Source organism: Nicotiana tomentosiformis, chromosome 11, assembly GCF_000390325.3.
Source record: "Nicotiana tomentosiformis chromosome 11, ASM39032v3, whole genome shotgun sequence".
In the NCBI taxonomy this organism is placed as follows: domain Eukaryota; kingdom Viridiplantae; phylum Streptophyta; class Magnoliopsida; order Solanales; family Solanaceae; genus Nicotiana; species Nicotiana tomentosiformis.
Window position 1 is genome coordinate 80,566,586 of NC_090822.1, and position 27,551 is coordinate 80,594,136.

Below are 27,551 nucleotides of genomic sequence, written 5' to 3' on the forward strand. Positions count from 1 at the left end.
TGTGAGACCCGATGCGATCCAAGAACCGAAGGAGAACAAGACTATTAAAACAACTACGGAAGAACTCTAAGTTGTTATTTTATTCGATCAATGGCCCGCAAAAAAGTCTATGTTGGGACAAACTTAAGCCCGAAATTGAAAGGTAAGTTAATTGAGTTTTTACGCACTTAATCTGATTGTTTTGCTGGAATGATTGCACTCTGATATGACACTTATCCCTCGGAGGTAATAACTCATAAGATAAATGAAGATCCATTACATCCCCCGGTAAAGCAAAAGAAGCGAAAGCAAAGAGCATTCAAAAAACAGGTAATTCAAGAGGGGGTACTAAAACTTCTGAAAATTGGTTCAATTAGATAGGTAAAGTATCCTGACTAGTTAGCTAATACCGTTGAAGTGCCAAATAAAAATAAATGACGAGTATGCGTAGATTATACTTATCTAAATTAAGCATGCCCTAAAGTTTCATTCCCTTTACCGTATATAGATCAACGAATTGTTCCACCGCTGGTCATGAACTACTAAGTTTTCTAGATGTTTTTTCTGGATATAATCAAATAAAATTGGATCTCCTAGACAAGAAAAAAACATCGTTTATTATAGATAAGGGGACTCACTATTACAAAGTCATACCTTTTGGTTTGAAGAATGCGGGAGCTACGTACCAGAGATTGGTGATCAAAATATTCCAAGAACATTTGAGAAAAACCATGGAGGTCTACATCGATAACATGTTAGTGAAATCAGCACAAGAGAATGATCGTCTCAGGCATTTGAATGAATCTTTAGAAATACTTTGCAAGTACAACATGAAGCTGAACCCGGAGAAATGTGCCTTTAGTGTAGCCTCGGGTAAAGTTTTAGGTTTTCTTGTCTCTAACAGAGGAATTGAAGTAAATCTGACTCATAATCGAATAAATACCGAATGTACTCACGAGTAAAAAGAAAGTACAATGGTTGACAGGGAGAGTAACAGCTATGGGGAGATTCATATCTAAATTCTCAGAAAAGTATTTTAAATTCTCTTCGTTATTGAAAAAACAAAATCAATTTGAATGGATTGATGACTGTCAATAAGCTTTGAAAGATTTGAAAGCATATCTATCAAAACCGTCTCTATTGTCAAAGCCACGGGATGTAGAGAGATTACTCATCTATTTAGCCTTATCAGAAGTAGCAGTAAGTGCAGTTTTGGTACGAGAAGAAAAAGATACGCAATCTCCAATTTACTATGTTAGTAAATATTTGTTAGATGTTGATACGCAATATCCTCATCTAGAAAAAACTAGCATTAGTGTTAGTACTGACATCAAGAAAGTTACGACCCTATTATTTTCTGTCATAACTACTTTTCCATTAAGGAATATTTTACATAAATATGAGTTATCAGAAAGATTAGTTAAATGGGTAATAGAACTTAATGAATATGATATTGTTTATCAGCCTTGAGCTGCCATAAAGTTACAAATACTAGCATATTTCAGTTCAAGCTTACTTCCTGAAACTGAAAATGAGGTACGAATATTTAATGGATCTAATATGGGGACTTGAACATTATATAATGATGGATCCTCAAATGTAAAAAGGAGCAGGTTGGGTATTGTCTTAATTCACTTTCAAGAAAAATTATTAGGCAATCAATAAAACGTTACCCAATAGCCAATAATGAAGCAGAATATAAGGTAGTAATTGTAGGTTTGTAACATATAAAAGATATGGGAATTGACCAAATTGAAATCAAAAAGAGACTCACAGCTTGTGGTAAATAAAATACAAGGGAATTACGTGGCTAGAGAAACATGAATGCAACAATATTTGAAAAAGGTGCAGGAATTATTGCGTCTGTTCCGAGTATGGAAAGTTGTTCAAATACCAAAAGAAGAAAATGCCGAGGCTCATGCATTGGGAAATCTTAAATCAGTATCTGATGTGTCAAACACGAAAAATGCAATCGTGGTGCACTTATTTCACTCAGCACTTGATCAAACCAAGAATGAGGTAAATTTTAATAATTTAACATGGGATTAGAGAAATGAATTTGTGAAATATCTACAGTATGGAATATTACTTGAGGATAAAAACAATCACAACTGTTGCGAATAAAGTAGCTTGATATTGCTTATTAGAGGGCAATTTGTATTGAAAGATGTCTGGTGGACCTTTAGCCCTGTGCCTTGGACCCTCACAAGCCGAATACATGATGCGAGAGGTACATGAAGGACATTGTGAAATCACGCTGGTGTAAGATTACTAGTAAAAACGCTAATAAGAGTAGAGTATTATTGTCCAAAGATGGAAGGAGAGGCGGAAAACTTCGTAACAAGGTGCGATAAATGTTAACGGTATGCAAATATGCATCAACGGGCAAAGTTTGTTCATTCAATTATCGAACCGTGGCTGTTTATGAAGTGAGAAATGGATATCGTAGGTCCTCTTCCTCAAGCACCATAAAAGGTATGATTTTTTATTAATTTTAACTTATTATTTTTCTAAGTGGGTGGAGGCAGGTGCCTTCAAACAGGTACGAGAAAAGGAAGTTATCGACTTCATTTGGAGGAATATAATATGCAGATTTGGGATTCCAAGGGAAATTGTATGTGATAATGAGCTACAATTCGTGGGAGCAAAGGTCACTGATTTTTTCAAGGGATGGACAATTAAACAGATTACTTCAGCATCGTATCATCCCTAAGCTAATGGAAAAGTAGAGTCGACAAATAAAATTATTGTCAACAATATAAAAAAGTATTTGGAAGAATCAAAAGGCAGGTGGCCTGAAGTGCTACCTCGGGGTATTGTGGGTCTACAGGACAACGACAAAGATAAGCACGGGAGAAACTCCATTTTCACTTGTTTATGGTAATAAGGCACTAATTCCAGTGGAAATAGGAGAACCCAGCCTGAGGTTCGAGCATACAAATAAAGTATCTAATGAGGAAGAACTTCGTACAAATTTGGATTTGACAGAAGAACGAAGGGAAGCAACCTTGATATGGATGGCACTGCGAAAGTAAAGGATTGGGCGATACACTACTACAAAAAAGGCCTTTGGAGGCAATTATTTAGCGACAATAAGGTAATTGTCGCTAATGAATTATTTAAGCTGAAATATTAGCGGCACATGACCATTAGCCAGTAAAAGATATTCTTTTACCGATAATAAAAATAATTACCACTAAAAATCACTAATTGAAATTAATTTTTATTATTTTAACTTTCCCTCCATACAAACAAAATAAAATCTTTCCCTCTAATTGTTTTGGACAAGAAATTACTTTCCCTCTGATTAGAAAACAATAGGAAAACAATTCGAAAGAGATGTACGCCCTAGGAAAACCTAGGTGCTTAACAATATCGCTGTCACAGTCTCCACCCTGCCACGGTCCCGCCATCCCCAGGTAAATTCTCTTCTTCCCCAGCAGGTTGCTTGCAATCTATTTACAATTGATTTTGGTGTGATGCTGCTCGATTATGATCAATCTTCATTATCAATCTTCTGCTTCTCATCCGTATCCAACTTCTCATTTTGTGTAGGTTTTAAGATTGTTGCATAAATCATTCTTTTTCTTCAATTTTTTGTCTTTATCGTAAAGAAAATCCTGCTTACCGAGTACCGACTTCTGATTTTTGATATCCAACTATGGCATTTTGGGACTTGTGAAAGTATAGGTTTTTCTATGTTTGCTAAGTTGTTTTTGATATTTGGCTGCTATCAGATTAATAGTTGATCGATTTAATTGATTCTTCCTCTGTTAATCTATTATTTTTGAATTGGTTCCTCTGTATGTTTTCTAAGGCTACTGCTTGGCGGAACTAAGAGAACAAGATTCTGGGTTGTGGCCTCTCTATTTTTTGCCTTTTTATCTTCCTTTTCACCTTGCCCTTTCTTTTATTGGATTGCCCCTTTCTTTAAATAGCATTATAATCATCTAGAGCTAGATATTATCAAATTTCAGTTCTATTAATTTGCATATCCCGTGATTATAATATTCCAAATTCAACCATATCTTGAGGGACTGTGTTCATTTTCCTCTTTTCATATCTCTGTTATGAAAATTGTTCTCAAAGTGGAATGAAGGACATATGCTGCTAAGTAACGAGGTACATAAGCATTGTATTACAATGTTATTCACCACATGATCTTAAAAAGGTAGGGTTTAGTTTGTTGGAAATTGAAGCTAAAATTTCTCTTTAACTCTTGATGAAATTCTTTCTTTATTTTTCTTCAAGAAGTCAGTCAAGCTAAATGTGGTTTTTTGCTTAGTGATTATTGAATATTTTTTATTGGGTTGATCGTTAATGTTTCTACTAGGATGATTTTGTTATCTTTTGCCTTGTTTTCCAGTTCTTTGTGTTGTGTTTAATGTTTTTCTTGGTTCGACTTTTTCTTTTTGGGCAGAAATGAATTTTCTTATAGAATGAGTAATGCTTATTTGGTTGATTGCAGAAATGGGTTAATTTGGATCCAAAATTTTCTTGTGTAAACTCTTTGATATGTCTTCTTTAACTTTAGGTGGGTGAGGGGGGTGTTTTATTTTCTCTTCTAGAGTCATTTTCTTGTGTAACATTTATGATGACCCAAAATGTCATATTTAAATTTAATAATTAATTCTGTGTTCTAAGACCTTGAAAAATACTGTTTATCACTCCTCGACTTACGTGCACAGTCTGTATATTTTTTTTCGGAAATTTTTTATGTGAAATATGGATTGAAATGTGAAATGGAGCCTAAAAACTCAACTGAATTGACTCTGGTCAACATTTTGAGCAAACCGATTCGGATCAGTGTTTTGACAGTTTCGCTAGGTCCGTATCGTATTTTGAGACTTGGGCGTACGTCCGAAATTTAATTTGGAGGTCCCTAGCTCAAGTTATGACCATTTAACAGAAACTAGTAATTTAAAGGCTAATGATTTCCAAGTTTGACCACGATGTTGACTTTTTGATATCAGAACCGGAATTCGATTCTGGAAATTTGAATAGCTCCGTTATGTCATTTAAGACATGTGTTCCAAATTTGAAGTCATTCCGGATTCATTTAATATGTTTTGGCACGCGAATTTCAAATTGAAAAGTTTAAAACTCAAAGTTCGAATCGGGGGTAATTTCAGCGTTGTTTGACGTGATATTAGACCTCGAGTAAGTCCGTATTATGTTACGGGATATGTTAGCATATTCGGACGGGGTCCCGAGTACCCCGAGAGTGATACATATCGAAATCGGAACAAGACTTGGACTTAAGGAAAAATCTGATATTTGGCCTTCTCGTGTAATCGCACCTGCAGATTTTGGACTGTAGGTGCGAGCTAGTAGAAGCGAGCCTTCCATCGCAGATGCAGCCTGGGCAAGTTGGGAAAAAGTCCGCAGGTGCGGAAAATTGTATGCACTCGAGCGTCCGCAGAAGCGGACTCAACGATCGCATAAGCGGAAGGCAGCGCAGGTGCACATTTTTTCTCCGCAGATGCGAGGCCTCGCCTGGCAGCCCCATTTTGCAGATGCGAGATTTTTCTTGCAAATGCGAGATCGAAAGTGCGAGCCCAGGCACTGCAGGTACGGAAATGCTTGGGCAGTGTATAAATTGAAGAGCCCGAGATTTTTACTCATTTTGGTCATTTTGAGCTCGGGTAAGGCGAATTCTTGGGCGATTTTCACGGGAAAAATTGAGGTAAGTGTTGCTTATCCTATATTGATTATATTTCATGATTGCATACTCATTTATATCATGAATCCGTGAATTTATGAAAAAAAAATCAGTTTTTTTATAAAATCTTCCAAAAACGAAAATTTAAGATTTGAAGGTCCATATGACATTGGAATTGGATAATGTTTGTATGGTTGAACTCGTAGCGGAACGGGTGTTTGAATTTCGCGTGTTTTTACAGGATTTGAGACGTGGATCCCACTATTGAATATTTAAATGAATTTCAGATTTTTATCCGAAAAATTAGTAAATTCATATGGAATTAATTCCTATAATTCGTATTGAGTATATCGAATTGTTTGTGAATAAAATTGACGCTTTTGGAGATAAATTCAAAATGAAAAGTTGTGGTCGAATAATTTGTTGGAATTTGCAAAGCGATGTAAGTGTCGTGGTTAACCTTGACTTGAAGGAATAGAACCTTTAAATTATTTGTTATGTGAAATGCATGTGAACGACGTATAGACGAGATGACGAGTGTCTATAGGTCGTCAAATTAATTGTTTGGATAATTATTTGAAAATAATAAATTATTCTAAGACACGAATTAATTGTTATTATAATTATTTCTTTCCTATTCTTTGACAAATATTAATTCTTGAATTTCCGCAATAATTATTACATGCTCTTTGATTTATGTGTATTAATTGCTACTTGACATTTAACATATTAATTATTAAATTACCTATTTTCTCCCTGATTTTCATAATAAATTGTTATTTGTCATTGTTTGTTTCATAATTATTGTATGCTTGTTGTCTTATAATTTTATATTAATTATTGCATTTATTGGGGGCAATGTCCTCTATAAGAATTGATAAATAAATATAATGGAGGATCGGGTTGCATGCCGCAACAGATTTATTAAAAAGTCCATATATTAGAGGATCGAGTTACACGCCGCAACATACTTATTAAAAAGGTCCATAATGGAGGATCGGGTTGCACGCCGCAACAGACTTGTTAAACGTCTATATTGGGGGATCGGATTGTACGTCGCAACAGACTTATTTAAAAGTCTGTATATATACTTGACTAAAATAAATATATTGGAGGATTGAATATGAATATATTGTGGGAGCGGTTTGCACGCTACAACGGAAATTGATTAATAATTGGATATGACTGCTGAGTTGGCTTCAACTATTAAAAATAAGTTACCTGATTTATTTCTATTATTGTTGCTGTTACTAATATTGCGTACAGGTTAATGTAAGTGATCTGCCTTAGCCTCGTCACTACTTCGTGAGGTTAGGCTCATCACTTATTAGTACATGGGGTCGGTTGTACTGATATTACACTCTGCACTTCTTGTGCAGATTTCAGAGTTGGTCCCAGCGGCGTACCATAGACTTGCTCGGATTTCAGCTACTCAGAGGAGACTTGAGGTATAACTGCATAGCGTCCACAGTTCTGAAGTTTCCGTCTATCTTATTTTAGCTGTGTGTTTGCTTTCAGACAGCTTTATTTTTTGTAGACCTTTATTTATATTATTCTAGAAGCTCGTGCACTTGTGACACCAATTCTGGGATGGTATTTAGACATCGCCGTTTTATGGATTATTCACTATTTTTCAGACCTTACTTCCGCATTTATTTCTTTGTTATTAATAAATTTAAAAATTATTTAAAAATGGCTAATTTTATTCTAACGTTGGCTTGCCTAGCAAGTGAAATGTTAGGCGCCATCACGGTCCGAAGGTGAGAATTTCGAGTTGTGACAGTTGGTATCAGAGCACTAGGTTACGTAGGTCTCACGAGTCACGAGCAAGCTTTGTAGAGTCTGAAGGATCGGTAAAAAGACATCTGTACTTATCTCTCAGAGGCTATGAAGTTTAGGAACGATATCACTTCTTTCTTATTATGTCGTGCGATTTTATTCTATCATCAATAATTGAACCATTCTAATCTTATTCTCTCGCAGATGGAAAGAACACGTAATACCTCTCCGATGGACAGGGACCAGAGCCTCCTGTGGCAACTATGGCCAGGGGTAGAGGTCGATGCCGAGGTTGTGCTAGAGGCAGAGGTAGAGCTCAGTCCAGAGTTCGAGCAGCTGCACCTGTTGTAGAACCTTAGGTGCATCTTTAGGAGAAAGTTCCAGTTCAGAATATACCAGTTGGACCAGTTCAGGTCCCGGAAGGATTCATAGCCACTCCAGTGGTTCAGGACGCTCTAGTCCGATTGGTAAGTCTTATAGAGGGCGTGACCTAGAATGGTATATTTCCAGTGTCGCAAGCCATCTCACCGGCTGGGGGAGGAGCACAAACTCCCACTACTCCCGCTCCGGAGTCGATAGCTCCCAGAATCATGCTATAGCAACCCCGCCAGTTTGGGTAGTTCAACCAGTTGTTGGAGCACAGACCGGTGATAGGCCTGCCATGTCTTTTGAGGCCTTATTGAGACTGGATAAGTTTACCAAGCTCTTTTCAGTTCACTTAAGTGGTACACCTTCTGAGGACCCACATAATTATATTGAACGCTGCCATGAGGTACTGCAGAACATGGGTATAGTTGAGACCAATGGGGTTGATTTTGTTGTATTTCCGATGACAGGTTCCGCCAGAAGGTAGTGGAGGGAGTATACATTGACTAGACCAGTTGGGTCGCTTGCACTTACCTGTGAGCAGTTCTCTCAGCTATTTTTGGAGAAGTTCCTTCCTATCACACTGAGAGGATTTCCGCAAGCAATTTGAGCGTTTACAGCAGGGCATTATGCCTTTTACTCAGTATGAGTCCCATTTTGTGGATTTGGCTCATCATGCTCTCCTTTTACTACCTACTGAGGGAGAGAGAGTGAAGAGGTTTATTGAGGGACTCACTTACCCCATCAGGCTTCAGATGGCCAAGGAGACCAGAAGTGAGATTTCTTTTCAGGCGGCTGTTAATGTTGCGAGGAGGATCGAGATGGTTCTTGCACAGGAGAGGGGACAAAGGTTTGATAAGAGGCCTCATCAGTTCGGTGGGTTTCAGTGGTGCCTCGTCTGGAGGTAGGGTTAATTTTGGTAGGGGTCATCCTCCCAGACCGTTTCATTTAACACTTCATGCATCTCCTGGTGCCTCAGGGAATCACAGTCCTATTATGCCTTACTATGGACAACCAGCATTTAGTGCACATTCAGCTCCTATCAGCGCACAACCACTCCAAATTTACTACAACGGTTATCCGGCCCATTTGGGTCAACTTCAGCTTCAGCAACCACGACAACAGGATGAGTGTTATGAGTGTGGGAACATTGGTCACATCAAGAGGTATTGCCCTAGATTGGCGAGTAATAGATCTCAGCAGGATTCTCGTGCCATCATACTGGCATCGGTTGCTTCGCCGCCTGCTCAACCAGCTAGAGGTAGGGGTCAGGCAGCTAGAGGTGGAGGTCAGACCGTTATAGGTGGAGGCCAGCCAATTAGAGGCCGTCCTAGGGACGTAGTTCAGAGTGGTGAGGCTCAGCCCCGATTTTATGCTTTTTCAGCTCGGAATGAGACTGAGTCATCTGATGCTATGATCACAGGTATTATTCCAGTTTGCCATAGAGATGCTTCAGTTCTGTTTGATCTAGGATCTACTTATTCCTATGTGTCCTCCTATTTTGCTTCATATTTGGTTGTGCCTTGTGATTCTCTGAGTGCTTTTGTGTGTGTATCTACACCGGTGGGAGACTTTGTTGTAGTAGATCATGTCTATTGTTCATGTGTGGTTATTATTGGTAGTATTGAGACTAGTGTGGATCTTCTACTTCTTGATATGGCAGATTTTGATGTCATCTTGAGTATGGATTAGATGTCCCCGTATCATGCTATATTGGATTGTCATGCCAAGACAGTGACCCTAGCCATGCCGGGGTTACCTCGGTTAGAGTGGAAAGGAACTTCTGGTCATTCTGCTAGTATGGTTATTTCTTATATGAAAGCTTGGCCTATGATAGAGAAAGGGTGTCTAGCCTATGTAGCTTATATTCGCGATCCCAGCGCAAATGTTCCTTCTATGGACTCAGTACTAGTTGTTCGTGAATTTCCAGAAGTATTTTCTGCAGATCTGCCGGGGATGCCACCCGACAGAGATATTGACTTCTGTATTGATTTGGCTCCGGGCACTCAGTCAATTTCTATTCTACCATACCGTATGGCCCCGCCGGAGTTGAAAGAATTAAAGGAGCAGTTACAAGACTTGCTTGATCAGGGATTCATTAGACCTAATGTCTCTCCCTGGGGTGCACCAACATTATTTGTAAAGAAGAAAGATGGTTCTATGTGGATGTGTATAGATTATTGACAGTTGAATAAGGCCACTATCAAGAATTGATGACCTATTTGATCAGCTTCAGGGTGCCAAGGTATTTTCGAAGATTGATTTGAGGTCTGGTTACCATCAGTTGAAGATTAGGGCATCTGATGTCCCTAAGACAACTTTTCATACTCGGTATCGGCATTACAAATTCCTAGTGATGTCATTTGGGTTGACAAATGCCCCACCAACATTTATGGATTTGATGAATCGGGTGTTCAAGCCCTATTTGGATTCTTTTGTGGTTGTATTCATGGATGATATCTTGATTTACTCCAGAAATCAAGAGGAGCATGAGCAACATCTTCAGAGTGTACTTTATACTTTGAAGAATAATCAGTTATATGCCAAAATTTCAAAATGTGAGTTTTGGTTAGACTCAGTTGCCTTTCTGGGGCATGTTGTATCGGCAGAAGGCATAAAGGTGGATCCTAAGAAGCTAGAGGGTGTTTAGAATTGGCCTAGACCTACTTTAGTTATAGAGATCCAGAGCTTTCCGGGTTTGGTAGGTTGTTATAGTCGGTTCGTGGAAGGGTTTTCATCTATAGCAAGCCCACTGACCAGACTGACCCAGAAAGGTGTCCCATTTAGATGGTTAAACGAGTGTGAGTTGAACTTTCAGAAGCTCAAGAGCGCTTTGACTACAATGCTAGTGTTGTTATTACCCACATGTTCAGGATCGTATACGGTATATTATGACGCATCTCATATTGGGCTTCGTGCAGTATTAATGCAAGATGGCAAGGTGATAACATATGCGTCGCGGCAGTTGAAAGTTTATGAGAAGAATTATCATGTCCATGACTTAGAACTGGCAGCCATTGTTCATGCGCTGAAGATTTTGAGGCATTACCTCTACGGTGTCTCGTGTGGTATTTACTGATCATCGTAGCCTTCAGTATCTGTTGAAACAAAAAGATCTTAATTTGAGGTAGAGAATATAATTGGAGTTGTTGAAAAACTATGATATTACCATTTTGTATCACCCCGGAAAGGCCAATGTGGTGGCCGATGCTTTGAGTAGAAAGGCTGTGAGTATGGGCACTCTTGCGTATATTCCGGTTAGTGAGAGGCCATTAGCTGCAGATTTTCAGACTTTGGTCTTCTTTATATGAGCGCATTAAAGAGAGGCAGTATGGAGATCCTCATTTACTTGTCCTTAAGGACACAGTGCGGCACGATGATGCCAAACATGTTGTTGTGGGGTAAGATAGAGTTTTGCGAATGTAGGGTCGTATTTGTGAGCATAATGTTGACGGGCTTCGTGAATTAATTCTTGAAGAGGCACACAGTTCTAGGTATTCTATTCATCCAGGTACCGCCAAAATGTATCAAGATTTGCGGCAACATTATTGGTGGAGGAGAATGAAAAAAGATATAGTTGCATATGTAGCTCGGTGTCTGAATTGCCAGCAAGTTAAGTACGAGCATCAGAGCCCTGGTGGTTCACTTCAGAAGTTAGAAATTCCAGAGTGGCAGTGGGAGCTTATCACTATGGATTTTGTTGTTGGACTCCCACGGACTCTGAGAAACTTTGACGTAGTTTGGGTCATTGTGGACAGGTTGACCAAGTTAGCACACTTCATTCCAGTGCCAGTTACCTATTCTTCAGAGAGGTTAGCTGAAATTTACATTCTTGAGATTGTCCGCCTACACGGTGTGCCCGTGTCTATTATTTCATATCGAGGTACGCAATTTACCTCACACTTTAGGAGGGTTGTACACCGTGAGTTAGGCATGCGGGTTGAGTTGAGTACAACATTTCATCTACAGATAGACGGACAATTAGAGCGCACTCGAGGAGGTTTGCTTATAATAATAGCTACCAGCTGAGCATTCAGATAGCTCCAAATGAGGCATTATACGGAAGGCGATGTCGTTCGCCAGTTGGCCAGTTTGAACCGGGAGAGGCTCGGTTGTTCGGTACCGATTTGGTACAGGATGCCTTAGATAAGCTCAAGGTTATTCAGGATCGATTTTGCATAGCTCAGTCTAGGAAAAAGAGTTATGCCGACCGTAAAGTTCATGATATTGTATTCATGGTTGGAGAAAGAATATTGCTCCGGGCTTCACCTATGAAAGGTGTAATGAGGTTCGGAAAGAAGGGCAAGTTGAGCCCTAGGTATATCAGACCCTTTGAAATTCTTGAAAGGGTAGGTGAAGTAGCCTACATGCTTGCATTACCACCTAGTTTATCAGCGGTTCATCCGGTGTTCCATGTATCTATGCTCCAGAAATATCATGGTGATCCGTCCCATGTGTTAGATTGCAGCTCAGCCCAATTGGACAAAGGTTTGACTTATGAGGAGGCGCCAGTAGCTATTCTAGCTCGGCAAGTCCGTCAGTTGAGGTCTAAGAGTTATCCTTCAGTTCGGGTGCAATGGAGAGGTCAGCTGGTAGAAGAAGCTACCTAGGAGTCCGAGTCGGACATGCAGAGTAAATATCCACACTTATTCACCAGCTCAGGTACTTTGTTTTTTCTAACTTCGTTCGAGGACGAGCGTTTGTTTTAGAGGTGGAAAATGTGATGACCCAAAATGTCATCTTTAAGTTTAATAATTAATTATGTGTTCTAAGACCTCAAAAATTACTACTTATCACTCCTCGACTTACGCGCGCAGTCCGTATATTTTTTTCTAAAAAGATTTTATGTGAAAAAATAGATTGAAATGTGAAATAGAGCCTTAAAATTCAATTGAGTTGACTTTGGTCAACATTTTTAACAAACAGATCTGGATCGGTATTTTGACAGTTCTGGTAGGTCCATATCGTGATTTGGGCGTATGCCCGGAATTTAATTTGGAGGTCCGTAGCTCAAGTTATAACCATTTAACGGAAACTAGTAATTTAAAGGCCAAAGATTTCCAAGTTTGACCATGTGATTGACTTTTTGATATCGGAGCCGGAATACAATTCTGGAAATTTGAATAGCTCCTTTATCTCATTTAGGACTTGTGTGCCAAATTTGAAGTCATTCCGGATTCATTTAATATGTTTTGGCACAAGAATTTCAAATTGAAAAGTTTAAAACTCAAAGTTCGAATAGGGGGTAATTTCAACATTTTTTGACGTGATATTAGACCCCGAGTAAGTCCGTATTATGTTACTGGACTTGTTGGCATATTCGGATGGGGTCCCGAGTACCCCGAGAGTGATACGAATCGAAATCAAAACAAGAATTTCACTTAAAGAAAAATCTGATATTTGGCCTTCTAGTGTAATCGCACCTGCGGATTTTGGACCGCAGGTGCGAGCTCGCAGAAGCGATCCTTCCATCGCAGAAGCGGCTTGGGCAAACTGGGAAAAAGTCCGCAGGTGCAGAAAATTGCACGCACTCGCGCGTCCGCAGAAGTGGACTCAACGATTGCAGAAGCGGAAGGCAGCGTAAGTGCGGATTTTTTCTCCACAGATGCGAGGCCTCGCCTGGCAGCCCCATTTTGCAGATGCGAGCTTGAAAGTGTGAGCCCAGGCACCGCAGGTGCGGAAATGCCTGGGTAGTGTATGGTCAGGAATCCTAGAATACGCACGGACACTCGTCACCTCATACGTGTATAGCTCCCACAACATGTAGCACATAAGAATATAACACCTACGGGGTAAATTCCCCATCATAGGGTTAGACAAGAGACTTACCTCGCTCCGAAGTTCCATAACCGGCCCCAAAACTTCTTTAGCTCCTCAAACCAATGCCCATCGGTCCGAAACTAGCCAAATAATATGCAAAGCAATCAAAAATATACTCCAATGCTTATAATTAATGAATTCATAACAATTTCCAACTCCGCTCGAAAAGTCAATAAAGTCAACCCTCGGGCCCACGTGCTCTGATTCCGAATTTTTTGAAGTTAAACTTTACCCATAATGTCACGAACTCAAATATATAATTTATCCTAAATTCTATGTCCAATTTAATGGTCAAAATCCAAAAATACGATTTCTAGGTTTTCTATCAAAATCCCACAATTGCTACTAATTTCCATGTTTAAATCCGTATATAAGCCATGTATTTAACTCACAATGTGTAGAAATCACTTACCTCAAGATTGATGATGGAAAAGGCCCTCCAAAAGCGCCCCAAAGTCTGCTCTCATTGAAAAAATGAGGTAAAAATGAGCCAAACTCCCGATTTAAAATAATATGCCCAGGCCCCGTCCTCTTCGCGATCCCGAAAATACCTTCGCGATCGCAAAGGCCAAAATTCACTACCCTAAAAAATGGCCTACGCAAACGCAGACAACCTTATGCAAACGCGATGTTCTGCAACCCAAACCTATGCCACCGTGGACAGCCTCACGCCATAGCGATGAACAACGCATGGAAATTCTCACGCCTTCCCCTCCTTCTTCGCGAAAGCGTCTTCTCTCACGCGTTCATGTAGCACAACTAACCACAGCACTGCGATCGCAAGCCTGATCTCTCGACCACATACAACATTTTCACCAGTCACCACAAAGAACTCTTTGCGATCGCGAATTTCCACTCGCGATGGCGTACAAGGAAACCCGCAACTGTCATGATAGCAACTTCAGCAAATCTCCCAAGTCGAATTTCAATCTGTTAACCATCCGAAATCTACCCGAAATTCACTCGAGGCCCACGGGACCCCGTCCGATCACACCAACAAGTCCCAATACCTTAACCAAAGGCTCTAAATACCATGAATAACATCAAAATCACGAATCGACGATCAAAATCCTTCTTTCAACTTTCAAACTTCCAAACTTTGATGGATGCGAATCATATCAAAATATTCTGGAATGACGCCAAACTTTGCGTGCAAGTCACAAATCACGATAAAAATATATCCTAAGACTTGAAACCCCAAACAGACATCGATAACATCATAATCTACTTCAAACCAAACTTATGAAATTTTAAAACCATCAAATGCCAACTTTCCACAACAAGCGCCAAAATGCTCCCGGGCGGTTTGATACTCAACCCGAACATACGCCCAAGTCCGAAATTATCATACGAACCTTTTGGAACCTTTAAATCCCGATTTCGAGGTCATTTAATCAAAAGTCAAACCTTAGTCAACTCATCCAACTTTAAGCTTCTAAAATGAGAATTTTCCATCCGAAACAACTTTGAACTTCCCGAAATTCAATTTAGACCATACGCACAAGTCATGATACGTGAAGTGAAGCTACTCAAGGCCTTAAACCGCCAAACGACGCGCTAGATCGCAAAATGACTGGTCGGGTCGTTACATTCTCCCCCACTTAAACATACGTTCATCCTCAAACGTGGTAAGAACTACTCTGGAGTTGTCCCAAAATCACTGTTCAACACCTTGTGCACCTACGCATGCCACCACAACCCAGTTGAGCACATTAGCTCTAGCCAGACTGAAGATCCTCCATTTTATTTAGTCAATAAGCCTTATAACCAAATTCTAACCTCCGAATTTCTCTACAAGACCTGATTCTAACATACGAACACCGTATCAATCTCCACACGCTGAACCCACACATGATCAAGCACCCATGCTGACATCACCCAACACACCCCATAACTCATTTTCCCAAGAAAACCTTTTTCAAGAATAACTGCAAATTCACTAACCCGACGCCCTTAGTATACCTCATAACATATATAAACCCGGTTTCAATCCCCACAACACTGTAACGATGAAAGAGATGTGCAGTAACTCATAACCACCCGTCAAATCAATAACTCACATAGTTTCTCCGCTTGGCAAAACCCGTTACCTCATTTTGAGCTGAATAGTGACACTTTCTCTTTAATGCACCTTGCATAAACTCGCTCGCACCGATTTTAGGTCCAAAAACCTTGTCTCACCTAGTACAAACTACTCTGGCAATGAGCCACCTCAATCACTAACCACAATCTCATATGACGCCATCAATGCGCCAACAAGCTACAACTTGAATATGACACATAAGGAAGAATGAACTCTGGAAAAGAACTACCTAGACCGCGTAATGAATAAAATGGTGGAACAAAAGCTATGAACCCTTCTAAGAGAATGAGAAACAAAATACACAAGAATAGATATAAGGAACCGTACTCAACATCTCAGTGTTGCGGCGTGCAACCCGATCCAAATATTACACTGTTGCGGTGTGCAACCTGATCCAAACATGACATCGTTTCAGCGTGCAACTCGATCCACACAATAAATCTGTGGTGGCGAGCCACCCCATCCAAACAATATACCCGTGGCGGCATGCCACCTGATTCTTACATAACAATTAATAAGGAAACACCCATCAAGCCAAAATGCCTATGCTTACGAAATGCCCAAATATCGACCACAAGCACGGGAAGTGCATAATACAACCCTGGGGAGACGGATAGTGTCATGCGCTACAAAATCAAAGCACGACTAAGGTGCAATAAATGACCTGCGTCTCGAGAGCCATCTTACTCATATAACACCACAAGCTACACGAGATCATAACATATGTGCGAATAATCAAGTCGTCTCACAACCCACCTGGCACAATAGAGTATTACATGGAATAGTTGTTGACGGGAATAACATCTAATGCTTGAAGACTCCTTCGTAAGCAATGCTACGCTGAATGAACACATCCGACCTGACGTAGAGCACATATTCACATTAGACTCACCAACGAACCTCAAGTCGATTATGATCATACCATACTGAGCCCACAACCTTTCAAGGATCCACAATGGCCCTATTCATGACATATACAAACTACCGTCCAATACGGAACAAACTCCCATAGTACACTACCAAAGGAATAGAGCGCCTTTCAGGCATAAAATCTCATATTAGTGATAGTACCAGAATCTCCATACTTGGTTGCAATCCTTAACAATCAAGTGACTAACATGTAACACTTATACAATTTCCCGTAGGATATACTCCCACAACCTTCCGCACCAGGTAGTAAAATCTAAACATTAATGGCTATCGACCATGCTATTTCCATAGTGCTAGTCAAGCATCCGCATTTCCATACCCAACACTTCTTCCACAAAACAAACCATCCTCAGACTGTCCGAAAGTAATGCCAACATACTTTGAACATTTGAATTCCACCATGCCCATCCGAGCTCGTGACATTCTTATCAACACCGAGCCACAACCTTGATCCTCAACTTCCAATTTCCATACCGCTGACCGTACCTATCATGCCGCTACGCGAGAGTACAAGAATTCATCATAACCCCTGAATTACTAGTAGAATAAATACTTCATTGGCTAGAAACCTTTCACTTAACGCATTTTAAAAGAACAATTGCAACACGCAACTGAATTCCCATAACCATAGAAATTGCAAATGTCAAGTTGTAGTCTAAACTGCCATAACACTTCCGGAATACGCTTACACATAACAAGGCCAAAGGAATCGAATACCTCCCAAAATCCAGCAAATTATGGTGGTTGTCAAGCCCGCACGTACGACCACCAACCACCACTATAACTTAACACGCCAAAGGAACTGGTCATTGCCATAATCATGCTAATTCAAACACTCCAATCATAGACATAATGGAAGAATTTTCTATGTTATCACATGAACACTCCTAAAGAAGCAACCAGAGAATGAACTACCCAGACCACGTAACGAATAAAACGGTGGAACAAAAGCTATTAACTCTTCTTAGAGAATGAGAAAAAAATTACACAAGAATAGATATAAGGAACCGTACTCAACATCTCAGTGTTGCGGCGTGCAACCCGATCCAAATATGACACTGTTGTGGTGTGCAACCCGATCCAAATATGACATCGTTTCATCGTGCAACTCGATCCACACAACATATCTGTGGCGGCGTGCCACCCCATCCAAACAAGGAAAGGAATTCATCTGGTTGCTTCTTTACTCTTGACTTGCCTTAGAAATAATAATAGCTCCATTCAAAAACATAACGAACTCAATCAACACTCATCCCGAGTGACCCGGATCACGAGACCACATCGTCTTAATGCCCATGAATCATCTCATACCCTCATTATGCGCACAATGGCATCTTTAACTGGTACACCCATTCTGAAGGACCTTCCGCGTATCCAAAATTGTTTCTTCCATTTCTCTAATACCGCCCCGCACACCCGATGATAACATAGAAAATTCTCCAAGTATTTTTCACACTCTGCTGCAAAATCTCGGTCTTCAGCCACACAACGAACCCAAAATCCTTAGACACTGTGCTTACATCCTTGAACCCATTAGAACCACTATTGAGAGTCACCCATACTGACCTGGTCCCAAATATAATCAACTCCAACACTCTGTTATCACATGAACACTCCCAAAGAAGAAGCCAGATGAATTCCTTTCCTTGTACAACACATCCACAAGAAGCATAAACTCTGAGTCTTTCTAAAACCTGCACCTAAATTGATAAGGCGAAATATAGCACACAACCATCAAGTTCTTTGCTCGAATTACCCCTGATGTTTTCTTTTCTTAGTCATAAATAATCTAACAATGCATCGATAACCAGAAACCGCACAAGCAGATAACCACACGATCCAATCATAGACGGTGGGCTCCCCCACTCAACTTTAATCTACAATCACATAAATCTAGAACCCATAAAGATTTCTCCTTCTCAATATACCATGATCTCGCACCGTTAACTCTCCAAATATCTCGAAATCCCTTATTAAAAATTTTATGAACATTTTGAATTATCTGCCACAATAGCATATTCAGCCTTCTGCCGAGTAGTAAGTAGAACTTATCATAAAACTTCATCAAAATCATGCAACCGCTAAACTACTCAAAGGATATGAGCCACCTGTGTAATTCCATACCGACATCTTCCAACGATGCTGCACTGGGTACTACTACTATGAAATCAGTAAACCCTCACAAGCCCATGCTCGTCCACCAGTTGTACAAGTCTGTTTATTCCCCATTGACATCAACTAAAAGTTCGACAATACATTCCAAACTCGAAGTCACGTCGTATCCCATAACGATAATCAAGCTCTTACACCCCTAAACACTCCAAGCCACTTTCTTCTGTCATATTCAACCTTCCTTAGCACAATAGCCACCATTCCAAATAAAATCCGTACACTTAGTCACTGTCCACCATGATCCCCAAATCGCTCTAAACCTTTCTCAAAGCATGCGGCTATCCTACCACAGAATCCTTATGCTACTCTATCACTCCCACTTCGATTAAACCATGTCCTTTAAGCAACTTCTCGACCTCGGCTTTTCATACTTCACATGCTAGCACTTCAATCACCACGAGACATATCCCACCATGTCCTCCTTCATCTTTCACTTCCCAAATACTGTATTAAATCAAAATCCACCTCTATAGCACCCGAACTAATAAATTGCTTCCAACTCTAAGACTTCTCGAAGATCATCTTTCTCAAGCCATCAACATTAGAAACACTGATTAGATTCTGAAATCGCTTCACACCGTCGCCATCTCTGACAATCGCTTCTCAGGCACCATTTCACAACACCCTGCCTCGAAGGCAAATCAAAGAAGACCATAACACCAGCAAACCTTAATGCGTTCAAACAAGGACGACGAAACCACATCACAAAGGAGAATTCCACCATGCTCGAAAATATCAAGTTTCGTTACTCTATCAACCAAAGCCTGAGCATTCATAGTCCGATTGACTTTCCTCCGCTGGATTTAAATGCCGAACCTCTAAACCATGCACTGAGAAATCCTCCTTTCGAGTCATTCACTGCCTCAACACATAAAAAAGCACCCTACCATCACACCAACGATGTGTGATAATAACACATGAACATCACAATAATCTATGCAAAGCCTCAAAACCATAGGAAATACAAATACTGGGCTGAAATGACAGAACACCCTACCGCAAGGCGATGATAATAGCCTGCCCGAATACGTAGGAAAGAACATCCTGCACCACGTCTGCAGTACCACTACAACTCCTCGATGCCCAATTGATAAAAAGCACTCCACGTCGCATAAGATTGAGTAGGAAGGAAATGAAGGCATAAGCTTCAATAGAAACAAATCACACGATGAGGAATCAAGAAGGGAAGTGCTCCTAGCAGCCCTGTAGCCTCTCTAAGGTAAGTACAGACGTCTTTTTACCGATCTACAAGACTCTACTAGACTTGCTCATGACTCGTGAGACCTAAGTGAACCTAACGCTCTGATACCAAGCTGTCATGACCCAAAATCCCCTATAGGTCGTGATGACGCCTAACATAACTGTCAGGCAAGCCAACGATGAATTTTCAACTTAATTACTCATTTTAATATTTTTGAAATCATAATTCCCATTAAATAAATAAAATAAACAACGGGTACTCGTAAGAGACCGTGAAATCTCTTTATAAATTTCCGTATAAAGTGTAAATTACAAGGTAAAATGATAATAATTACGTGAACTACAATAATGAACATCCAGTAGAAACTCCAAAAATCCGGTGTCACAAGTGCATGAGCATCTACCAAGAAATATAATAAAATACAAATTGTCTGGAATACAAGTTAGACAGGAGAATGTAAATAACTCTGATGGAGACTATTTGCTGCGGGTCGTAACATGGAATGCAACTCACCATAAAGTCTTCACAATAGCCGCGCCTTTGCGCCCAAAAAGACCACTAGAAATATATATATATATATATATACCTGCACAAAAAGTACAACAAGTGTAGCATAAGCATGTAAATCAACGCGTATCAAGTAAATATCTAGCCTAACCCTGGAGAAGTAGTGACAAGGGGTCGACATCGATACTTACTAGTGGTCCAATAAATCAAGTACAACAGAAAGTAAACAAGTATGAGGCATGGTAAAAACATTTTAAAAAAATTAAAGCACGTGGTATGATCCTTCCCTGAACAGTAAACGCAAGCCCTCAATTATCGGTCACCTCCTCAACCGGAGTATATATGGAAAATGGTCCCCATCGGATAGATAGTCACAACTTAAATCAGGAAAACTGACATGTACGATGGCTTCTTGCCAAATATTATGCACGATGTTTTCGAGGCGAACAACCCGATCCCATAAGAGTATTTATAGAAATGCCGAGGCGAACGACCCGATCCCATAATAATGTGTGCACTGTCGAGGGCCGAACGACACAAATCTTAGATGCATCTATTATACTGCCAAGGTAAACGACCCTCTCCCATGAGAATATGATACTGCCAAGGCAAACGGACCATTCCATTAGAATATGAAGCTTTAACGGGTCCTTGACCCCACTCACGGAGATACGTGTGAGTTATGAAATGTAAAGTTGTTTTTAAAATGAAAACGCACAACGCGAGAGAATTTTGTAAGGGAAAACACAATTATTTCACGGCTAATCAAGTAGCTCGTCAAATCTCTACAATAGCGAGTCTATCACTCTATGCAAGCCTAGTTTCAAGTCGCAACGCGAAATAATAGAATTATACAAGCAAGTATAACTCAAATGGTACAATTAAAGCATGTCATGAACCTAAGTCTACCCGGACAAATCAGGAATCCTAGCATACGCAAGGAAACTCGCCACCTCATACGTGCGTAGCTCGCACAACATGTAGCACATACGAATATAACACCTACGAGGTAAATTCCTCCTCATAGGGTTAAACAAGAGACTTACCTCGCTACGAAGTTTCATAACCGGATCCAACGCCTCTCTAGCTCCTCAAACCAATGCCTATCGATCCGAAACTAGCCAAATAATGTGCAAATCAATCAAAAATATACTCCAATGCTTATAATTTATCAATTCATAACAATTTCCAACTCTGCTAGAAAAGTCAATAAAGTCAACCATCGGGCCCACATGTCCGGATTCTAAAACTTTTAGAAGATAAGATTTACCCATAACGCCACGAACTCAAATATATAATTTATCCTAAATTTCTTGTCCAATTTCGTGGTCAAAATCCAAAAATACGATTTCTAGGTTTTCTACCAAAATTCAACAATTTCTACTAATTTCCATGTTTAAATCTATATATAAGCCATGTATTTAACTCACAATGTGCATAAATCACTTACCTCAAGATTGATGATGGAAATGGCACTAAAGAATGGCCCCAAAGTCGGTTCCCAAGGAAGAAATAATGTGAAAATGAGCCAAACCCCCGATTTAAAACAATCAGCCCAGGCCCCGTCCTCTTCGCGATCGCGAAGGCCAAATTTCACTACCCTAAAAAATGGCCTAGGTGAACACAGACAACCAGTCGCGGACATGATGTTCTGCAACCAAACCTATGCGATCGCGGATAGCCTCACGGGATCGCGATGAACAACGCGTGGAAATTCTCAGGCCTTCCCTTCCTTCTTCGCGAACGCGTCTCGTCTCACGCGTTCGCTTAGAGCAACTGACCACAGCACTGCGATCGCATGCCTAATTTTGCGACCGCATAGAACATTTTCACTAGTCTCTCCAAACAACTCTTCGCGATCGCGTACAAGGAAACCTGCAATAGTAATGACAACAACTTCACCAAATCTCTTAAGTCGAATTTCAATCCCTTAACCATCCGAAATCCATCCAAAATTCACCCGAGGCCCCCAGGACCCTGTCCGATCACACCAACAAGTCCCAATACCTTTCCCAATTCTATCCAAAGGATCAATATACCACGAATAACATCAAAAGCATGAATCAGCAATCAAAATCCTTCTTTCAACTTTCAAACTTCCAAACTTCGACGGACGCGTCCGAATCATATCAAAACATTCTAGAATGATACCAAAATTTGCGTGCAAGTCAAAAATCATGATACGAATATATCCCAAGGCTCAGAACCCCAAACAGACATCGATAACATCATAATCCACTTCAAGCCAAACTTATGAAATTCTGAAACCTTCAAGTGCCAACTTCCATAACAAGTACCGAAATGCTCCCGGGCCGTCTGATACTCAACCCGAACATACGTCCAAGTCCAAAATCATCATACGAATCTATTGGAACCTTCAAATCCTGGTTCTGAAGTCGTTTACGCAAAATTCAATCCTTAGTTAACTCTTCCAACTTTAAAATTCCGAAATGAGAATTTTTCATCCAAAACAACTCCGAACTTTCCGAAATTCAATTCTGACCACACGCACAAGTCATGATACATGAAGTAAAGCTACTCAAGGCCTCAAACTGCCGAACGACACGCTGGATCTCAAAATGACCGGTCGGATCGCTACATACCTTCCAATTGGAATGCGATACACTTGAAAAAATACTTCTTTTGAACAAGTTTATGGCTAGGTACCTCAAATTTCCTTAATTATTTGTTCATTAAAATTTACTAACCATTTTAGATGATGGGAAAAAAGCTAGTTCGAGCCAAATAATGACATTAGACCCAAAAGGCACACAAAATACTTAATTATTCTTGGTCTAGGTTATAACAATTATGATGGGAAGGGTTTAACAGTTATCATCTAAGAAATTACTCTAGAGTCCCATAAGTATTTCATTTTCAGGGAAAGGACCATAGAGGAAAGTTGATCCAGTGTTCAAGTTTTCATACTTTAAAGCTCAAACACTGTGGGGACAATGCATATGGAAGAAGTATAACCCAAAAACATAGCTCAATGGCCAAAGAATAAAATCTTGAAGAAAATTTCGAATTTGCAAGCTCAAAGGTTGAATGGGGAGTGAAGAACTAAAGAATCAATAGGAAACTGAAGATTCAATAGAAAACTCCCAAGAGCTATCAGGTTAAGGTTACAAATATAGTCACGGGATAATTGTACCCATACCTATAAACCTGCAATAAAGAAAGTAGTTATGAAAATGATGTACATGAATATTTATTTTGAAAGATCAAATAAAACTTCTACAAATTATGCCATACTTCATATTTTTATACCAATATGAAGATGAAACGTCATCTTCATCAGTGTCATTAGTCACGACATATCAAAGCGAATATTCTACTTGGATAATGCAAGAAAAATGTCAAAAATTAAAGAGCAAAAACATACATAAAATATGTTGAAAGTTAACATTGATATTGATGTTTATAAAAGCTTCTAAGGAACAAATCAAATAACATCCAAAAATATCCAAGTAATATCAGAAATATTGTTGAAAGAAAAAACTAAGAAGCATCTTGAGAAGGAGCAGAAGGATCAACTTGAGAAGACAATGAAGGTTGGGGATCAGCATGATCAACCACTGAACCGTGTTTGCTTAAATCACCCTTGGAACTTTCATACTCAGGTGTAGAGAAATTTGGACGTTGCTGAGTAGTTTTGATTGCTTCCTTAGCCTAGGCAATCTGTGATGACCCGATAGGTCATCTTAGGTTTCAGAACCTAATTCTTTGTTTCGAGGCCTCAAATACCTTATTTTAGCCTTCCTCGATTTGCATGTATAGTTCGGGTGTTCTTCCGAAAGGCTTATATGTTAAAAACTGATAAAAATAAGAATTTTTCCTTAAAAACAAATTTGAGTTGACTTCGATCAACATTTTGAGAAAACAGACCTGGATTTGTATTTTGATGGTCTCGGTGGATCCGTATCGTGATTTCGGACTTGGGCATATGCTCAGAATTGAATTCGGAAGCCCCTAGCCCGAGATATCGGACTTTGTCGAAATTTGAAAGTTAAAGGCTTAATGAATTTGAAATGTTTGACCAAAGTTTAACTTTTTGAATAACGGGTCCATATTTTGATTCCGGAACCCGATATAGCTCCAATACCATATTTGTGACTTGTCTGTGATGTTTGATGAAAAACAGAGTTGGTTTGACGTGATTCGGACGTCCGGTTGTGAAAATAGAAGTTTCAAAGTTTTCTTGAAAAATTTCATTTGATTTGGTGTTCAATTCGTAGTTTTAGGTATTATTTTGGTATTTTGATCGAGCGAACAAGTTCATATGATGTTCTTATACTTGTGTGCATAGTTGGTATAGAGCCCTGTGGTCTCAGGTGAGTTTCAGATAGGCTATAGAGTGAATTGGACTTTCAACAATTTCTCGTGTCCGCAATTTCTGGGAACTGGCCTCTGATCTCGCATTTGCGAGATCATAGTTCACATTTGCGAAAATTTCCATCTTCTGTCACGCTCACATTTGCGAGCCATATGTTCGCATTTGCAAAGTGTGCCAAAGTCAGCCTAGGTTTGCATTTGCGATCATGAGGTCGCATTTGCGAAAGGCCAGTGTCCGCATTTGCGATGAGAGCTGGGGAGTGAGATTCTTTGCATTTGCGATTATTGGGTCGCATTTGCAGTCAAGTCAGTGTTCGCATTTGCAAACTTTTCATCGCAAATACGATGATTGCAGAGGTGTAAGAGTCTTTGCAAATGCGATGTATTTCTCACATTTGTGGGCTTCGCATTTGCGAAGCCTAGGTCGCAAATGCGACATCTCCAGCTGAACCAAATATGACTTAGACGGAACTTTTGGTCCATTCTTCAAATTTTCAAAAGCTAGAACCTTAGAGGCGATTTTTCAAAAGTTAGAACCTAAATTTTAGAATTTTCATGGTGGAATTGGGGTTTTTTTGGTAGAAATTAGGGATTTGATAAATTGGGAATTTAGACCTCAAATTGAGTTCGAATTTAAAAACAAATCACATACTCGGGTTCGGGGGGGAATGGGTAATCAGGTTTTGGTCCGAATTTCGGTTTGGACCAAGCGTGCCTGGGTGTTGACTTTTTCAATAATGGCCTAAATTGAATTCTTTACAATCGTAGGTAGTTACAAAGAATTAATTTGAATCTTTTGGTTGGTAAATTGCTAGATTCTATTGGTTCGGAGGCTTGCGTGAAAGGAAAATCCGTGGTTGAGCTTTGAGTTTGGTCTTCGGAGCGAGATAAGTATCGTGGTTAATCTTGACTTGAGGGAATAAGACTTGTTTGTCTATTTTCTACATGTTTAAATGTTGGGGAGCAACGTATATGTGAGGTGACAAGTACTTATGCGTTGTAGTTGGGTTAAAGTATGCGGGTGGGGCTTGGTTTCCTGCAATTATAGCTTCCTTTGTTCATGTTATACATGTTTAGACTAGTATTGTTAAACTGATCATTCTTATCATGCTTTCGGATCTTCTGGTGATAATAGAGTATTGATTACGAAGTTGAGGTTGATATTGTGGAACTAAATGTTAATGTAAGGCATGTAATTGTTATTCTATCTTCATGTTATTATTTGTTCATTGCATTATGGTAAGGGAGAGTGTTAATGCACGAAGGGTGATGCCGTGCCATAGTGTGAGTGTTAATGCACAAAGGGTGATGCCGTGCCATATTTTCAGTGTTAATGCACGAAGGGTGATGTCGTAACACGTTATCAGAGTTAATGCACGAAGGGTGATGCCGTACTGTTTCTATTGATTTTATGGTGAGATTGAGAGTAAAAGCATGAACGGTGATGCCGTGCATTTTTTCTTTACTGTGTTACTTGTTCTTATTGCTTCATAGTATATTGGCTGTTCAAGTTACCATTCTGTTGTAGTTCTCTATCTCATATTCCCCTCAGAATGTTTTCCCGCCGAATAATACATGCTTAGCTGTTATTTGTACATATACTGTTAAATTGCACAGGTTTGTTATGTAGGTGTCTTGTCAAAGACTCATCATTACTTCATCGAGGTTAGACTCGACACTTACCAGTACATGAGGTCGGTTGTACTAATACTGCACTCTGCACTTCCTATGCAGATTTTGGTATTGGTCCAGCTGATCGAGAGGCATAGCAACTCAGACTGGTTCATCGGAGACTCAAGGTAGATCTGTTAGCGTTCGCAGAACTTGAAGTCCCCGTCTATCTTTTTAGTTTTTTAACTATTTCTTTCGTTTAAACAGTTGTATTTCTTTCGGATTTTTACTTGTAGTAAATCCTACAGGTTCGTGAATTGTGACTCCAGATCTGGGTGGTAGTGATTAATGTAGTTTTTATATTATTCTACACTCGTTGTATTTCATTTTAGCTTATTTGCTGTTATTTACTGAATTGAATAAGGATTGTCTTAATAATTCTCTAATGTCGACTTGCCTAGAAAGTGGAATGTTAAGCGTCATCACAATCCCGACGGTGGAAATTCTGGGTCGTGACAAGTTGGTATTAGAGCACTAGATTGCCTAGGTCTCACAATTCACGAGCAGGCTTAGTAGAGTCTGGAGGATCAGTACGTAGGCGTCTGTACTTATCTTCCAGAGGCTATGAAGTTTAGGAACAAATTTCACTTCTATTCTTCTCCGTCGTACGGTTTTTGTTCTCTCAATGCTAATTGAACTCTTCTACTCTTATTCTCTCGCAGATGGCGAGGACACGAACCGCATCTTCAGCTGAGCAGCAGCCAGAGCCTCTAGTGGCAGCTCATACGAGGGCCAAAGGTCGAGCCCGAGCAGCAGCCCCAGCAGTGGAGCCTCAGGTAGAGTTTGATGAGGAGGTTGTAGCCCAGACTGTTCCTAGTGGGCTAGGTGAGGTTCCGGAGGGGTTCATCACCACCCTAATACTTCACGATGCTTTGATCCATTTGGTGGGCCTCTTAGAGAGTGTGGACAAGACTGGCACATTTCCCATGGCACCAACCGTCTCTTAGGCTGGGGGAGGAGCACAAATTGTCACTACTCCTGATCTGGAGCAGAAGTTCCTCTGTATTAGGCTCCAGCAACCCGGCCAGTTGGAGTAGTTCAGCCGG

The 27,551-nt window shown here is 40.0% G+C and overlaps 1 long non-coding RNA gene across 2 annotated transcripts; it reads left to right on the plus strand.

Moving 5' to 3' along the window:
• Positions 1 to 3,033: 3,033 nt before the first annotated feature.
• Positions 3,034 to 26,807, plus strand: LOC138900767 (uncharacterized). 2 transcript variants are annotated; one of them, XR_011412033.1, is made up of 4 exons: positions 3,034 to 3,398; positions 5,286 to 5,665; positions 7,021 to 7,089; positions 26,569 to 26,807. It is a non-coding gene; the product is annotated as an uncharacterized lncRNA (long non-coding RNA). The 2 variants fall into 2 exon arrangements; XR_011412031.1 differs by lacking the exon at positions 5,286 to 5,665.
• Positions 26,808 to 27,551: the final 744 nt, after the last annotated feature.